Source organism: Rattus norvegicus, chromosome 1 (assembly GCF_021556685.1).
Source record: "Rattus norvegicus strain SHRSP/BbbUtx chromosome 1, alternate assembly SHRSP_T2T, whole genome shotgun sequence".
NCBI classification, from domain to species: domain Eukaryota; kingdom Metazoa; phylum Chordata; class Mammalia; order Rodentia; family Muridae; genus Rattus; species Rattus norvegicus.
In genome coordinates this window covers 150,704,251-150,718,953 of record NC_141534.1, presented here as the reverse complement: position 1 = coordinate 150,718,953, position 14,703 = coordinate 150,704,251, and the positions used below count along the sequence as shown (strand labels likewise).

The following is a 14,703-nucleotide window of genomic DNA, read 5'->3' as shown; positions in this document are numbered from 1 at the left end:
CGAGTGGCTTCGTCCTTGCCCAAGCAAAACTCCATCCTTGAAGATTACTCACCATATTCTTCTAGTAAAAGACTTAGGCATCCAGGGAAACCCATAGGACAGTAGATCAGCGTGAATTTAAGGAAAGTAAAGGTACTTGGAAAGTTAACTCTGCAGGCCAGAGTCACTCTGATCAGTAGCACATTACAGGGATCAGAGGTGTGGTTTCCTGAAAGAATACTCAGTTTGAACTGGAATGATAGTTTGCTGAGCTATCCCAGGGAAGGGTAGGCTTTGAAACATGGGAAGAGCCTAGGTTGGGTCCCAAGGGGAAAACAGAATAAATGTTATCTGAAGTGAAAGGAGTCAATGGCATGTAAGCGACAAGACAGTTGAATAGCTGTAATTACCCCCAGACTGGTAGGAAGAAAATATGCACAGAGGCAGAGAAGCAGGTGTGTTAGCCTTTTGTGCCTGACAAAAACATTTGAGCAAAACACCTTAAGAGAGAAAATATTAATTTGCTTCACAGTTTCAGAAAATCTTGGCAGGGAAGGTATGGAAGTATGCCATTCATATAATGGTGTCCAAGAATTGGTGAATTTGCTGCCTTTCTCCTTTGGAAACACCCTCAGATACACACAAAGCGAGCCTCATTGGTCTCTTAGGGGCTTCGCAATCCGATGAAGTTGATATCAGTATTAATGATCAGGATTAGGATACTTCACTGAGCTAGTTCCCACACTATCTTTGGTCCAGGGTCCCTCGTGTGCTTGGAGAGCTGGGGGTAGATCCCCACTAGTGCTTATCTGAGTTAGTGCTTGGCTGACCAAGGTGTTCCAAGAAGGGTCAGTACAGGCTTTTGGTGTGTGAATGGCTGACGACAATCCAAAAGGGGTAAGGACCAGAAGCAGAGGAGAAGCAATTTACATACATGAGAAACATGTGGAACTGGAAAGCTACTGGGAAAATGCCTATGACTTGTTTTATCCTAGATGGCCTGTGCCCTCATGGGCATCTCCTGGTCTAAAGAGCCAAAGGCTGCGCAACAATCCTCTGATACCTGTGCTATGGCCAGAGCGACTATGGGACAGATTCATTCGGATGGGAGAGCCACAGCTAACAGCCTTGGATCTTGGTAGGGGAGGTTCAGTAAGTTACTATGTCAGAATTCATCAAAGGTCAAGTTGATCATCTCATGTGTGCCATAAATACACCAACCAAAATGTATAATCCTGTTGTCAAATACTGTTTTGACATCTGGAGTTACCAACCAACTTAGAATCTTCTTCCAAAACCAGGAGTTAAACAGTCATCTGAGAGCACGCTGGAGAATGGTCGGCTGGAAAGAAGAGTCTCCACACGATATGAAGTAAACTGTGGCTAGGAATGAACCATTTGGAATGGGGAGCTACTGCACAGTCATTAGCAGAGTGAGATTAGGGAGACTGGGAATTGCATCTCGGCAGATAATGGCAGGAGGGCTGCACGCTTGGGACTCACCCTTCTCGCAGTTGCTTAAGGGAGTGGGATGTGGGGGTCTTCAGGCCGCCTGTCCCAGCTTGCCTGCTACTGTTTAGGTTTTGTCAAAAGGAGACAGTAGAGAGTCTGAAAGGAGAAGGGAGGAATAGAGGAACACTTCTCCCACTTCTCCAATTCCTACATCAGTTTAGCAGCAGTGGCCTCCAGCTTCCCGTTTCTCAGTCCCAGAGCTAACCTTACCTGTGGAATGCCAAGTGTGAGGACTACATCCTGGTGTTATAGGTAGATACCATCCAAAGATGTACTCATCTGGTTCTAAAGGAAGACTTGGGTACTATAAGGCTTAATAACACAGGAATAGGACATGTGTAGAAAGTCAACTTCTTTATGTGTTTCCAAAGATGTGGGATGACGGACTCCAAGAGAAATTTCAGAGGGGGACAAGTTGCTAATTATTTTTTAAATGAAAGGTAGAAACACCAAAACAAGAGCAACAAAAGTGTGTAATCCATCACACAAATGTAGGTGTTCAATACCATCCACAACTTGTATTTTAAAAAGGATTGTTACAAGGCAATTGTCTACCTCTCAATTTTGACAAAGTTTGAAGAAGTGAACATTCTCAGGAAATAATTATTGATGGATACAAAGTGCATGATGTAATAGATTATTATTATAGTATTTATAGTGCTGGAAGAAGTAACATATACACCTTACAGCAGAATGATGTTAAATAAATTATGTCATTTATAAATCCACATTACAAAGTACTGCTTAGATGTTTTAATAATCCTAGAAAAGAATATCTGACTCATAAAAACATTTGTAGATATCTAATAAAGTAAAAAAATGCAAAACTATATGCATTCAATGCAAAACTATATGCATTCAATGCAATCCTGTTTCTACCAAATGTGTACACTAGATATGTCTTTCTCTATATTTATACATATGTCTATATATATATACTTAGTAATGAAATGTTTTTAAAAGATGTTTAAAGTGTTTATAACTGAGTCACACCCCAAACCAATTTAATCATAATGATGGATGAGTAGAAGCATCAGTGTTTAAAGCACTCCAGTGGATTACAACAGAAAGCCACAGATGCAGTCACTGTTTTAAGCACCCCCACCCTACTCTGTACAGCCTCCCCACTAGGCAAAAAGATTGCAATGCTCCTTCTGTGTTTCTCAATTGATTCTTTTGGACCTCAAAAAAAAGTGGAACTCTCCAGTGTTGATTTGCCGTAAGAAGACACAGTACAGGTTTCCAGACGTGGGGTGTCTGTGAATAGTGGAGTGAGCCTGGCTCTACTTGAATGGACCACCCCTGCATATTGGGTAGAACTTTTAAAAAAAGGACCTACCTCAGTTGGTATGACTTGTTTTCTAAGGAGTCAAAAAGATACACAGGGATGAGTACTGTTAGTTACTGGACACTGAAAATTCTATCATTTGCCATCTGCCATGCTGAGGTTCCTGTCCAAGCCTGAAGACCTGAGAGCCAGGAGACTCAATGAGGCAAGTCTGAGTCCAAGGTGCAAGCATGAGCAGCAAATGCACCAATATCCAAGGACAGAAGAAAGTGGATGCTCTAGCTCAGGAGATAGAAGATCCCTTTCTCCCCTCTCAGGTCTGCCCAAACCCTCAAGATCACAAGATGCATAACCATACTGAGGACAGCTGACTCGCTTAGTTTGCTGAGTAACCTCTTGAGTTCAATGAGTAACCTCTTCCAGAAATCACCTCCCCAAAATAATGGCTAATGAGCCACCATCCCTTAGTTCAAGTTGACACTAAAAATTAGCCATCATAGAAAGGAGTCATCCATCCGACTCCATTTGAAGGTGGCTCCAGATGTTTTCAAGCATCAAAATCCCATTGAGAATGTGATGTTGGGAAAACAATGGGGAGAAGCTCTTCTAAAGAGTGAAGAGTTGCCTGGACTCCAGGCCTATTTGGCCCCAACCAGTTTTAGTCCAAGTGAGTCTCCCACTCCACACTCAAGAGTACATCTGAGATGTCTGCCTGTTGCCAGGCATGGCTCCTGAAAAAGGCTAAGGCACTGAGTTCTTAGATGAGAGGTTAAGGTCTCATAGGGACCGTCGTGTTTGTTCCTGGATCTTCATCTGCCCCACGTTCACAGTGAGTAAGGAGCAGACTGTGTGTAGTGCAGGAGATAGAGTCAGACCCGAGGCTCTGTCTGACTTTCACATTTCTACCACGAAGCAGTAATAGAAGCTTCTCGGATTTCCAGTGGTCATGTTTAAATCTCAGTCAGGATACACGTCATGAAATATTTGAGAACTGGCAGCAAATATGTGTCCTATCCCAAGAGAATGTGATTGAAGGTTTGGGGACATGTCTATAGTACTAAGAGGTCCAGAGCTTCTGAGAAGACTAAGAGCACAGCATGGCAGTGGTCCCAGTCCACTGTACATAAGGGGTTGCACCAATCACCATCAGCATCCCCCAGTGAAGCGGGTTATAAACTTTCTTCAACTCTGATCCTACCTGCCGAACTGGAGCTGCCACGAACTCATCTTGAACTTGGTCCTGCAGGTGGCTCTGATAGTGCTGGAGCTCAGAATCACTGTTTTAGAACACTGTCTCTATCCTGAGCCTTCAAAGCCCTCTGTGAAACTGTGCAAAACCAATACCAAAGTCTCACAGTCCAGGGTAAGTCAGATTCGGTGCCCTCTGATGGAGCCCAGTCGTGGGGTTTTCTCAACTCAAAGAGTATAATAGCTAAGTTTGAGAACTACACTTTGAAAAGACAAGAGGCTTCAAGTGAAGGCTTAAAAGATGCAGACTACACACACCATATACACACACCACACACTACATGGAGTACATACCATATACACACACACACACATTACATGCACACCATGCATACATACTACACACACGTCACACATCACACATCCCACACACTCACAGACCATGTATACATGACACATACACATCATATACACACAGGCGCACACAGCAGAGCCAAGGTTGACTCCTCATCTAGGTGGACTGGGCTGCAGAACCTTCAGTTGGTTATAGCACCATTGAACTCATCTCTTTTCCTAGTGACCTTTGGATGATTGAATCATTTCCTTTGGAAAGCAAAGATGTCTTAATTGTTTCTGACAAGCTCTCTTCCTCTTTGAGAATATTTCGTCAAACAGCATTTATCTGGTTTGGAAGTCCCAAACTTCCTCTAGATTTTTGTCTATTGATCTAAATAGACAACACATTGTGTTGAGAGAGCCCTGGATTTAATAGAAAAAATGTCTTCCATTTGAACTGAGTTGTATCTTAGATTTCACCCAGAGCAGCCCGGCCTCTGTTTTACAGGGGAATGCTGGGATGCATTAGTGCCTCTGTTGAGATCCTAACTCAGCTGGGAATGGACCCAACTCTCTACACCTCCTTTAGCTGTATTTTTGTAATCATAATGGGTGGGCGGTAAGCACTGCATTGGCACTTTCCCTGAGCTTTTCCAGATTTCAGTGTCTTAGTGTCAGAGTGAGAAAGGCTAAATCTTGGTTTAACTATGTATTACCCATGAGAACTATTTAACATCTATGTGCCTCAGTTTCCTTATTGGTAACAAGGAGACCCCCCTACCCCCAGATTTCACACAGCATTTAGAACAGAGCCAGCAATTTAAGTCAGTGATAGTTGTTCTCATGGACTGTGAGGTAGCTTAACTTAACTGCTGTTGCCTTGACCTAAGTTTCCTTCTCTTTGGACCTCCCCTCCGCTCACTGTGTCCTGTTTTCCATGGTATATCCTGGGATTTTGTGCTCTGTGCCAGGGGTGGAAGGAACTGAGTCTTTCACACCGTGGGTAGTGATGTTTGGGGGACAGAAGACATGGGACCTTGGAGACAGAGGGGAAAAGGAGGAGGAAGAGGAGGAAGAGGGGGAGGAAGAGGAAGAGGAGGAATACTTTTGAAAGACGTTTGGAACATTTGTTGTTCATTATGGTTCAAATTGACTGCCCTTGCAAATGATACTGTATGGGATGATGTCCTTTCTCAGTGATAACCATGACACATTTTTACAACTATCCATAACCACCATCAGACAACCTGTCTGGGAGCATTGTAGTCCCTATTTCCCTTGACATGTTGTGTGACCTCCAGTTAGAGCCATCATTTTTCTCCTCCAGACCCCGTCCCTTGCCTGGTGGGTACTAAATGGTTTCTGCTGAAACTAAAACACTGTGACTCCTAGGTCCTCATAACAGCTGTAGTGAGAGCACTTTCCATGGCTGTCACGTGTGATGGTCAAGGAAGTTGTTGCCCAAGAACATGGACTAATCAGGGCTCTAGGGCCATATCTTCATCCGGTCTTCCACCATCTCCCATAAAAAGCCCATCTTCCTGCACCATCACCATGGCAGTCTGCCAGACCATCCTTACATTCCTTTCAACATCCCTGATATTCACTCCAGGCTTATCCCCAATTCTTCATTTTCTACAAAGTTCTGTTCTTTCTCCTACCTCCTCTGGGACCTACATGAAAACTAGGTGTTTCTTATTTATAAATAACAAATCATTTTTAAGCATCAAATATATTGTTAAAAATAAAATGCATAATGAGAGCATTTCAAATTATCAACAACAAAAGAATTAGCATTTCAACAAATGGTTTCTGAACAGATATCGGTCATAGGTCTGGACCTTACAGATGATTACGGATGATTACAGATGAAATCCCAATCCTTTGCCACTCATATCAACGCCTGCCTTAGAAGCACATACCAAGCCCATGATCATATGTAAATACATGGTAAATATAAAGAAGGGAGGTTTTGTAAAGCCAGGTCTGAGGGTAAGTGATCCAGGATGAGATGACAATGGCCCCAAATGGGTTCCCTGGCTCCCACTTCCAGGAAACTAAACATATATTTATCATCAGAATGCAACCTCAAAAGGTGTGACTCATAATGACGTTAAGGTCTAGAACCTTGGCAGACCAAAGAATCTGCACTGCTCCTGAGAAAGCTGGCCATAGAGAAGAATAGGGATGTGGGCCTGAGTGAGCTGTGACTCATCCTGGGTGCACCTCTCCCAATGCTGGGCACCCCTCTACAGGCTGAAGAAATCTCCAACTTCCATTCCATCTTCTGAGAGTCCTGAGAGGCACAGCATGGGGCTGGGGCTTTTCTTTGGATTATGTTGGGATGTTTACCTTCATCTTTTCGTTATTCTCATTTTTCATAAGCCTCAAATTACCTAGTGAGTACTCTGCCCCACAGTTCACCTGCCCATGGCTTTGGAACATCAGGCTACTCTCACCTCATCTTTACTTCCACTTACATATTGGCCTCTTACCCAAAATGAGGAAGAGGAAATCAGCTAAGAGTTGGGCTATACGCCTTCTCCCTTGGTTAAGGTTGTCTGAACCACATATGAACACAGCAGAAACTCCCAGGGCTGCAGGTAGAGCCGGATGAAGCTGAAGGAGAGGAGTGAGGCAAGGCTTGAGTTTAGAAGAGGATGGTTGCTCAGTCCGGAATTACCCAGCAAGTTAGGCAGGCTAAGGTCCAGAACAGAGCTGGGGGTAGAAAAGTGAGCCAACGGGAAGTTGTTCTCTTTCTCTCTTGTGGGTATTACACAAACAAATAAAATAGCAATGGAAATGAGGGTGGAGAGGGGAGAGTCGCCAGTCCTCCTCCTTAACACATCAGATGTTTTTATTTTTCCAAGTCATTTTTCCAGGCCTCAGTGACATTTATGCAAAACTGTTATGCTGTGTGGTAAACACAGCTTGAGCCCAGTCCCAAAGTTCCAAATTCGGCTGCTCTCCCTTAGGCTCGCTCACGTACTGAGCACGTTTGCATGCTGTTACATCCACTTCAACAGCTTAATAATGGCACAACATTTCACTGGGTGTTGTCACCCGTGCCACCAACAAAGGGGTGAGTGTACCAGTTTCCAGTAACTTGCGAGCTTTGGGTCATCATTAGTATTTGAAATGTTTATGCATCTGTTAAGCATTGACGCTCATGGTAGGTTTTGTTTTTCCTTGGTAAGTAGGAGGGACAAACTTACGTCAATTCTTCTGTTCATCCTCCTAGCTCCTCCTGCCTGGTTTCTCTGGCTTTCCGGGACCTGCATAGTCTTCATGCAGGTGAATCTGGCTGTACTCAAGTCTGAGGAATAAGTTCTGAGTCTTAACTCCAAGGCAAGTTAGTCACCTTGTCTTCTGCAGGGCTGGCAGTTTGTTGGACACTCAGCTTGGTGCAAGGAGATCACCAGCCTTACTCTCCTGCTGCCACGAGTGAATTCCCTGAAACAATTGATTGTACTCCGAAATTGTGAGCCAAAAATTAAACTCTTCCTCCTGTAAGCTGCTTTTGTCTTGTATTTTGTCTCAGCAATAAATAACTAGCACACTTCAATGGATCAGATTACCAATCTATTATTAATCAATCCTTCCAGTTCTTCCAGGTGGGCCTTGGTTCCCTTTTCTCCTATAGGATCATTTTAAATGATGTCACAATTTAAGTACTTAAACCCTACCTGGCGCTGGGTGCATACATTTTTTAATTTAATTTAATTTAATTTTTACTTATTCACTTTACATCCCACTCACTGCTCTCTCCTGGTCACCCCTTCCTACAACCCTTCCCCCATCCTCCCTCCCCTTCTCCTCTGAGCTGGTGGGTACTCTCCTAGGTATCCCCCAACTTGGCACTTCAAGTCTCTGTGGGGCTAAACACTTCCTCTCCCATTGAGGCCAGATAAGGCAGCCCAGCTAAAACATATCCCACATACAGGCAACAGCCTTTGGGATATTCTGTGTTCCAGTTGTTCGGGACCCACAAGACCACCAACTTGTCCATCTGCTACATATGTGTGGGAAGTCTAGGTTCAGCCCATGAATGTTCTTTGATTGGTGATTCAGACTCTGAGAGCCCCAAGTGTCCAGGTTAGTTGACTCTGTTGGTCTTCCTGTAGAGTTCCTATCCCCTTCAGGACCCTGCAACCCTTCCTTCTATTCTTCCATAAGAGTCCCCAAGCTCCATCCACTGTTAGGCTGTAGGTATCTGTTAGAGCCTCTCAGAAGAAAGCCAGGCTAAACTGTCTGCAAGCAGAACAGAGTATCACTGATAGTGTCATGGAGTGCTTGTCTGAGTCTTAAGTTGGTCTGGCTATTGGTTGGCCATTCCCCCAGTCTCTGCTCCATCCCCTCTGCCTGCATTTCTTGTAGACAGGATAAATTTGGGGTTGAAAGTTGTGTGGGTGGGTTGGTGCCTCTGTTGAGGCACTGAGATTCCTGCCTGCCTATAGGAGGTGGCCTCTTCAGGTTTCATATCCCCAGTGTGGTGGGTCACAGCTGGGATCACCCACTGATTCTTGGGTGCCTCTTATTCCAGGTCTCTGTCTCATCCTGGAGATGCCACTACCTCCTCAACCCTGTTAGTTGCAAATTTCTATTCATTTTCATGACCACCTAGACATCTCTCTGGTCATCCTTCTCACCTGATCCTGAACCCCCATCCCCATTTTTCTCCCTGCCTCTTATGACTATTTTATTCCCCCTTTTAAATGATATCCAAGCATCCTCAATTGGGCCTTCCTTCTTGTTTAACTTCTTTGGGTCTGTGGAGTATAGTATGGTACCTGTATTTTATAGCTAGTATCCACTTATAAGTGAGTACACACCATGCATGTCTTTTTGGGACTGGGTTACCTCACTCAGGATGACATTTTCAAGTTCCATCCATTAGCCTGCAAAATTCATGATGTATTTGTTTTTACTAGCCGAATAGTTCTCCATTGTGTAGTGTCGGCGCCTGCACCGACACGGTACCGAGAATCGGGCGAAAGCCTGTGGGATGAAAGAAGCACACACACACAGGTTATTCGTGTCAAGCCAGAAGAGGAAAAAGGCTCCTGGTTACTTTATTGACCAAACTATATATCCAAAGAACACCACTTAGCAGGTATCTGTCAAGCACAGTGGGGAGCCCTGGCTGAGACTTCGGTAACAAAGGACCGACTATGTGGCCTGAATACATTAGGGAAATAACCAGGAAGGCCAGCCTAATTCAGGTGAGAAGTACCTGGCCAGACTGCTCCCAGTCGGGGACAAAAGGCTTCCACATGCAAGGGCAGGGCTCAGCAGGAGTCAACCTTGCTGGAGACCCAGAAGGGTCTTGTTGCTGAAAACATTCCGTGAATGCAAACTACTTGTGCCGAAAATATCAGGGAGAGGCTTTTGATCCTACAATCTAAGACTAAGGCCACACAGTGACAAAGCAACCAGGCCCAAATCCAATACAGCTCCCACAACTCCTCCGTATTTCTTTTATAAAAGACCATTAGGTGGAAGTAGTGGTCTGAGAGAGATCAGACATGCCTCACAGAGTGCCCAGCTCGGCCATGGCAAGCCACTCTTGCAGTTAGGACTGCACCCCAATGGCTAGGAATGAAATTATGTTGTAACACACCGTTCTGGGCTAACCGTGTGTGTGGTTAAGGAGGGAGAAACTGGGCAGAGGAGCATTTGACCGGCCCGTACATTTAAACGGGGCGTAGTCACCTCTGTCTTAGGATCGACCTCTCGAACCCCAGCCTCTCTGACATAGGATCACCTTGTCGCCCTCAAGGGTCCGTGTCTAGATTGGTCAAGGGTCAGAGGAAGTTGCCCGTCGCTGAGGAAAACTACATCAGGTCATCTTCTCATTCCTCTTACTTGAGCCCAGGGGCGAAAGAGTAGGAGCCAGATGATAATAATTTAGGAGATTGTGGAAGTTGAGCCTCTCCTGATAAGTAGTGGGCACCTAATCAAGTATATTGTCTTATTGGTTCTCCTCAGCATGTGAAAAGAAGCACAAGGACCGTTGTTGAGCGGCTCCTGTAATAAAATTTAGACCTGTAATACAATTTAGAATTCCCAATTGTAAACAACTACTCCAGAAAGTTCACCCACTGTGTTTGTCTAACAATAGAATGGGGGGAGGGTAACTTCAGACACTGCAGACACAATGTCTGCAGCAGTAAATGGCTGCTACAATAGCAGCGAAAATAACGTATAGCCAGGACAGTTCAGGATCAGCCATTCTTCTCTGAACAACCAGCAGGCAAGGGAACCATGTCTGAGATCTGTACAAACAGGGCAGAGTTCCCCAGTCTATAGCAGCTTCACGCAGATGGCATTCTTGTGAAGCTATAGACTGTAAGATGACAACACCAGTTAAGGCAGCAAGAGTCACCAGGGGAGTGAGGGGGGATCTTCTATCTTCCTCTCAGGGCAGAGGAATGACTCCAGGGACCCGAATCACGAGAGCTGAATCTTCTTGTAACCAGGATCAGCAAGTCTCAGCAACCACCTCTGGCAGCTGGCACACTCTTGTAGCATCCTGTAGAAAAAACACAAACATTCCCTCTTCCCCATAAAAATACCTGAACAGGATCATGCCAATATGTGAATCTTTCTATTTTACCTAGTCAGAAATATGTCTAGTTGTAGGGTGTCATAAACACTCAAGAGTGTTCCTTGGCACCCAAATTTTAAAATTGGAAATAAAAGGAGTATTATTAAATAATTGTATAGCATACAGGGATAACTCCCCCTTTTTATTTATTAAGATATAAACTGTCTAGTATCAATGTCCTCCCTTGTTAAGGGGTCTAGGCAATCTAGTTTGAGTTCTTAAATGTGTTATAAAGTAACAGCTTAGTGTTTTTAACCACTAAGCCATCTCTCTAGCACCTCACAAACTTTATTTACCTAAACATAAGTATTAATTAGAAATGTCAAATCTTGTAAATATCGTCCAAATTTAGTCCTATTAGAAATCTCTGAGCTGGCAGGGCGAGGCTGGGAATTGAAAGTAAGCAAATGGAGTCTTTCTCTTTTCATATCAACTCTATTATCATTTTCAAAGAGCTGGGTCTATGGTTTTGTTTAGTTGTCTGAGCCAGAGCACTGAAAGGACAGTGAGTTGTCAGACAATTTACACTGAAATCACTCACTGATTTCATGTAGAAAACTTGCTCTAATAAAGCATTAAGTAATTGAAATCAATTGTAAAACACAAGCCACACATTGGCTATCAGTATGTGAATAGAAAGCTTGATTTAAAAACAGTGGCTACAGGACGTAATCTAATAATCTGTGCTGAAGCAACAGAAACTCAAGAGAATAAACAAGTGATCTAATCATACATGTAGCCTTTTCATTAGATGAACCACCTATAAATACAGTAAGCGCATTTCCAAAGAGTAAAATTATCAACTTTGTCTGAAAAATTTGTATATGTGATAGGCCAAATATCAGTTATTTTGTAATAACCAATTAATTGCTGTTTGGAATAAGGTATGTTTTACCAGGTTTCTTTTTTAAAATACTTCCATGACTCTAGTCTACAGTTCTGTATTAACACATCTGAAGCTTTATCTCCAATGAGGATAACAAAGGAAGGCTTAAGTCCTCTGGTAAGGTGAGGTACTTAGCCAACTAACATATCCTTAGAAGCTTAAAATTAGCTTTAAATATTCTTTTTTGGAGTAGTGTAACAGCTACTCCCCAAATATTAAAGCTCATTTTGAGAGCAAAGGTTTGTAGTAAAAATTTCTATATACACTTAAAGATTTAAAGTTCTAACTTCTTACATTGAAGAAGCAACAAAATTACATAATATAAGGCTATTAGCCATTCTTTGGTAAAAATTTTAATGATATCACTTTGTGGGCTCTCTAAAATTATAAGCAAGCTCACGAAATGAAAACTCACAATCACCAGGATGTAAACAAATTGTATAAAAATAATCCTCTAAATCTATCTTGGAATGGCCGTTGGAGTAAGCAAACTGGCTGTAATGTTCTCACAAGTTCTAAAACCTCATCAATCTTTCATAAATCTTGTAACAATCTCTACCTGTTTGATTTTTTTTTAAATTATAAATAAGTTTGAGTTAGTCAACGTAACACTGGCAATCTTTAAGTTCTCCTTGTAACACCAGAGCACAGTCACAACTTTGGAAAGTCACCTGAATTCTGAGTATGTGACTAGGCAGCTGTTCTTAGGGCAGTGGAATTGTCATCAGAATATAGATACAAAGTTTGACTGTCAATTCTTATATATGAATTCTTATATATGAATAGACAATGTCCTAAATTCTTTTAGAAGCCTGGTTTCTAGGATAAGAATTCCATAAAAATATTACCTCAATTTAGACCTGTTTCCCTAGGTTGGCTCATATCACATGTTATCTAGAATGACTTCATCCAAATTACAGTTTTAAGCCAACTTTCTTTTACCAATGTTACACCTTTTAACCATATCTAATAACTTAAAAGCCAATAGTACATAACCAAGGCATGTACAGCATATTTATACATTTAAAACCAATCAGAAACAAAATTGAAGTGGCTACACATGTCTTTAATATTTACACCAAGCACCATGTCACCTGTTGATTCCAATAATCACAGTCAAAGATTTTTCAGTTTTATTATCATAGAAGCTGTGAAGCTCCTAGTGCCTTTAGGATAGGCTAGTATAAACATTTAGCCAGCCCCTGGGGAGCTTGTCCAGCAGACTTAGGCTTCTAGCTACAGATGTAGGCTCCAAAAGCCAATTGAAACTGTTTTTTATTCATTGTTCTCTTCTTGAAACGAGTTAAAACCAAGTCAAGGTGTGAACGACTGGCAGATAAAGTTTTTACCATTTTTTTCTTTTGACCACGAAACATAAAACATTTAAGCAACGAGAAACAAAAACCACAGACATAAACTGACAGACATGGACAGCCTGGTGCACCAGGGACAGACAATAGACAAAGAGGGAAAATTCTAGATGGTGTCCCTCCGAAGGGACCCACATATCCTACCTATGGAACCCAGAACCAGAAATAAGCATTTCTCCAATAGGAGCCAGCAGAGAGGCAGGACGTCTCCTGCCTTTCTTCTGTTCCCAGGAGAGCTCTCTTTCTCCAAAGCATCCACGGAGAGTCCGGGAGGATTGTTTTTCCCAAGCCCATTCATTCTCTCTCAAGTCTAGGGTGTAAACTATCTCTAGTCAGGGTCCAAACATAACTCTAAAAGAACGCATATGTAAAAACGCTTTACTATTACCTTGTCCCATTTATATGACAAGTTTTACTCAGGCTAGCCCAAATCATCCAGGCCTTTTCTGGCCCATCTTACCCCAATCCGTCCCTGCTTCTATGCCGGCCGGGCTCCCGGGACGTCCCAACAGTACTCCTTTCTTCTCCGATCTCGGTGGGATCTCCATTTGTCGGCGCCTGCACCGACACGGTACCGAGAATCGGGCGAAAGCCTGTGGGATGAAAGAAGCACACACACACAGGTTATTCGTGTCAAGCCAGAAGAGGAAAAAGGCTCCTGGTTACTTTATTGACCAAACTATATATCCAAAGAACACCACTTAGCAGGTATCTGTCAAGCACAGTGGGGAGCCCTGGCTGAGACTTCGGTAACAAAGGACCGACTATGTGGCCTGAATACATTAGGGAAATAACCAGGAAGGCCAGCCTAATTCAGGTGAGAAGTACCTGGCCAGACTGCTCCCAGTCGGGGACAAAAGGCTTCCACATGCAAGGGCAGGGCTCAGCAGGAGTCAACCTTGCTGGAGACCCAGAAGGGTCTTGTTGCTGAAAACATTCCGTGAATGCAAACTACTTGTGCCGAAAATATCAGGGAGAGGCTTTTGATCCTACAATCTAAGACTAAGGCCACACAGTGACAAAGCAACCAGGCCCAAATCCAATACAGCTCCCACAGTGTAGATGTACCACATTTTCTTTATCCATTCTTCAACTGAGGGACATCTAGGTTGTTTCCAGTTCCTGGCTATTACAAATAAAGCTGCTATTTGCATAGTAGAGCAAATGTCCTTGTGGTATGATGGGGCATCTTTTGGGTATATGCCCAGGAATGGTATAGCTGGGTCTTGAGGTAGAACTATTCCCAGTTTTCTGAGAAACCCACCAATTTATTTGCAAAGTGGATGTACAAGTGTAAGTACATACATTTGAGAAAGGAGGTAGCAAACATTGTTTTTGCTGTTGGGCATGGAGTCTAAGACCTTGTGTGTAACAGACAAACTCTTTACCACAGATTCCCGTTATCCCAGAGAATGGCCTATTGATTGAGATTTCATGGTATCACATCTTAACACAAATGTTGCCTGGGTTCGGATTCTGGCAGCTTGGTTTCCTCCCCTGAGGAGCTGAGATGCCTATTACCTGTTTCCCTGTGGCT

At 43.2% G+C, this 14,703-nt stretch overlaps 1 long non-coding RNA gene across 1 annotated transcript; it reads left to right on the top strand.

Moving 5' to 3' along the window:
• Positions 1–6,461: 6,461 nt before the first annotated feature.
• LOC147996879 (uncharacterized) lies at positions 6,462–7,819 on the top strand. The gene is made up of 3 exons (XR_015651846.1): positions 6,462–6,702; positions 7,545–7,597; positions 7,679–7,819. It is a non-coding gene; the product is annotated as an uncharacterized LOC147996879 (long non-coding RNA).
• The last annotated feature ends 6,884 nt before the right edge of the window (positions 7,820–14,703 follow it).